This window comes from Lissotriton vulgaris, chromosome 1_1, assembly GCF_964263255.1.
Source record: "Lissotriton vulgaris chromosome 1_1, aLisVul1.2, whole genome shotgun sequence".
NCBI classification, from domain to species: Eukaryota; Metazoa; Chordata; class Amphibia; order Caudata; family Salamandridae; genus Lissotriton; species Lissotriton vulgaris.
The window spans coordinates 1,368,827,212-1,368,831,104 of NC_141685.1; the positions used below are offsets into that span (position 1 = coordinate 1,368,827,212).

Here is a 3,893-nt window from a genome sequence, read left to right on the forward strand (position 1 = left end):
TTTTATTTCTCTATTTGCTTCTTTTATTGGTAAAGTAAGTTTCAAGTGCATGCACAGGTATGACCGAGAGAGCCAGGGTATAATAATTTGAAGCGTTTGCACCAGCGCTAATGAAGGACGGGAGTTATAGCAAAGATATGAAAGGGGGAGCGATAATAAATATGTGATATGGCAATAGTGACACCAAAATAAGCCACCTATGTATAAAACTGACATGGAAGAAATACTAAAGGTTAACTTCTGAAATTGTAGCCGATGTTAAAAAGATTCTCGTTGTCGGCAGGATTCGAACCTGCGCGGGGAAGACCCCAAAGCATTTCTAGTCCATCGCCTTAACCACTCGGCCACAACAACTGACTGTAAGGCGTGTGCACATAATCTGTATGCAAGTTTTCAAGGTGTCCCACAGCACATTCCTGATATTCTGCAATGCACTTTTTAAAAATAATGTTTTTTTCAGCAGGCACATTCTCTCCTAAAAACAAAAATTGCATGCGTATATCTCTAGTTTGGAATACCATAGGCTTGCATGCATACTCTCATGGGTCACTCAAGTTTTTTGGACCCTATTGCACTCTGTTTTCGTGCTGCTTTTAGTATATGGCCCATATTACAGAAGTCTACCATCTTTGAGTATTTAAGGCTCCTTTGTAAGTGCTTTATATTTTTTCCTTGAAGAGCTATATAATTAAGGGGTCCGGGAAAGATTGCATTTATGGAAGATAAAAGAAGGCCCACTTATCTCACCAAATGCTGTAGAGAAACCTGATGTTTTACTCATGTTATCCTTAGTTCGTTTTTTTAGACTTTGCATTCTTAAGGTGGTCCCAACCCCACCTTATTGCTTTTCACCTCCGCATTTTGCTGTATCTTTTTGTTGGCCTTAGGACTCTGATCACTTTATCGCTACTAATCAGTGCTGAAGTGCACGCGCTTCTTCACTAATCATGTGTATAATTGGAGTATACCTGACTGACAGATTTAATTTACTTGAAAGCCCCTTGTAAAGTGGTATACCATATACCCAGGGACTGATTGTGCCGCCCAAAGAAATAGCATTTCAAACCTGTCTCAAGCCTGCTACTGCAGTGTCTGTGCTGCAGTGTACTGCCACTTCGACTTGGCATTTAAAACTACTTGCCAAGCCTTAAACTCCGATTTTATTACATATCAGTAACCCCTAAGGTAGGCCCTAGGTAGTCCTAGGGGCATCATGCTATGTAAGTAAAAGGTAAGACATGTACTGTGGTAGTTTGTATGTCCTAGTAGTATCAAACAGTCTATTACATTTTTCACTACTGTGAGGTCTGACCCTCTCATAGGTTAGCATTGGGTATTCCCTTATACTTTTTGGGGGGTAATTCCATATCAGAGAGGAGAAGCTTTGTTTATTTATTGATAAATCCTATCTACTGGTGAGGTTGGATTTAATCTTACTATTATATAAATGCCATTTTTAGAGAGTGAGCATTTCTCTGCACTTACTGCTCTATTTGCATGAAAACCTGTCTTCAATTGACGTCTGGATTGGGCTGCGAGACAGCTACATATGTGCATTCCCTGTAGACAGCCACAACACAGGTCACTCAACTGCAACTGCATTCATCTGCATTCTGATTGGCCTGGGGGAGAGCTCCGCTCCCCTTACCGCAAATATGTTCAAGAACGATAATTTATGTCAGTAAGTACAGTATACATACATCTTATAATGATGTGTGTTTAAATAATTTGTCGTTAGATCGTTTAAATATTGAAAAGGATCTGTTTTTAATAGACATTTTACAAAAAACACTGGTACATTTGGGAATTCTGTAAAGGAAAAACCCAACTGCCGTGACATTGCCAACCACAATGCCGTGACTCGGATTCGAACCGAGGTTGCTGCGGCCACAACGCAGAGTACTAACCACTATACGATCACGGCGAGCTACTTGGGCTCAATAACGTACAGTGACATGAAGAAATTATAATTTGGAACACTCAGGGCTACTCCTGTGATAGGATGAATGTGTTCATTGCTTCCTCATTCCTTATACAAAGGCTTTATCTCCTCAGTGGTTGATAGGCTGAAACCGTTTCCTGGCCGCCTGCTTGTGAACTGGCAGGAGTCAAAGATCACACATACACTGGTGGGCCTGTGATGGGACACCAATGCAGAGAAACACACCTGGCGCAAATATCCTATTCTGTTTATTAGACCTGCATCTCCCCTGTACCTCCTCAAGCCATCTGTATGTGAAGCAAGAAAGAGTTAAGGAACGGTCCATCTACACTTTTATTGGGAGGATGCTGCCGTGAGCTCCTCCCAGCTAATCACACAAACAGCAGTAAAGCAAAATAACTACACAGTTAGGGGGGACTGCATGGTTAGGTTTTTGAGGAATTATTGAAACTGACCTCAGTGACCCATAATCAGAGCTGTGGCTAATGACTGCATGCCTAATTATGATGAAGCAAGCACCATGGCTCGTAGGGGCCCCGCAACACACTTTTCTTAGCTCATTCAATTTAAGTATAAACTCCGGCCATGTGTTAGTTGTAAAGGCTTGTTAATTTTGTTGCTTTTCAAATTCACGTCTGACAACAAGACGAAGGAACATTGGGGCATCAGACGCTTTGGAAAGTAGCCACCAACCGCAGAGAAAGAGAGAAAGAGGGAAAAGACAGTATGAGGTGTGGAGAAAACAGCAGCAGGTACAAGGAGCTCAAATGAGATTAATGGCGCCTAAATAGAGCACGTAAAGGAACAGTTACAAATCTAAGGAAAGGGAAAGAAAAGACTAGGAAAAAACACAGAAAGAGCTTGTAGATGAAATTCTCTTCCAGGAACAGCAGGTTAAGAGAGATTACACAGGGAGCAGTTAAGCTTGTAACACGGGGGAGAATAGAAAAGAAAATGCAGTTTTAGGAAGTGTGTTTGCCTAATCCAGTTAGCACTTTTATTTTATTTCTCTATTTGCTTCTTTTATTGGTAAAGTAAGTTTCAAGTGCATGCACAGGTATGACCGAGAGAGCCAGGGTATAATAATTTGAAGCGTTTGCACCAGCGCTAATGAAGGACGAGAGTTATAGCAAAGATATGAAAGGGGGAGCGATAATAAATATGTGATATGGCAATAGTGACACCAAAATAAGCCACCTATTTATAAAACTGACATGGAAGAAATACTAAAGGTTAACTTCTGAAATTGTCGCCGATGTTAAAAAGATTATCGTTGTCGGCAGGATTCGAAACTGCGCGGGGAGACCCCAATGGATTTCTAGTCCATCGCCTTAACCACTCGGCCACAACAACTGACTGTGAGGCATGTGCACATAATCTGTATGCAAGTTTTCAAGGTGTCCCACAGCAAATTCCTGATATTCTGCAATACACTTTTTAAAAATAATGTTTTTTTCAGCAGGCACATTCTCTCCTAAAAACAAAAATTGCATGCGTATATCTCTACTTTGGAATACCATAGGCTTGCATGCATACTCTCATGGGTCACTCAAGTTTTTTGGACCCTATTGCACACTGTTTTCGTGCTGCTTTTAGTATATGGCCCATATTACAGAAGTCTACCATCTTTGAGTATTTGAGGCTCCTTTGTAAGTGCTTTATATTTTTTCCTTGAAGAGCTATATAATAAAGGGGTCCGGGAAAGATTGCATTTATGGAAGATAAAAGAAGGCCCACTTGTCTCACCAAATGCTGTAGAGAAACCTGAAGTTTTACTCATGTTATCATTAGTTCGTTTTTGTTAGACCTTGCATTCTTAAGGTGGTCCCAACCCCACCTTATTGCTTTTCACCTCCGCATTTTGCTGTATCTTTTTGTTGGCCTTAGGACTCTGATCACTTTATCGCTACTAATCAGTGCTGAAGTGCACGTGCTTCTTCCTTAATCATGT

General features: G+C 40.9%; 1 non-coding gene across 1 annotated transcript; it reads right to left on the reverse strand.

Moving 5' to 3' along the window:
• Window positions 1-1,852: 1,852 nt before the first annotated feature.
• TRNAH-GUG (transfer RNA histidin (anticodon GUG)) lies at window positions 1,853-1,924 on the reverse strand. The gene has a single exon. It is a non-coding gene; the product is annotated as a tRNA-His (tRNA).
• Between the last annotated feature and the right edge of the window lie 1,969 nt (window positions 1,925-3,893).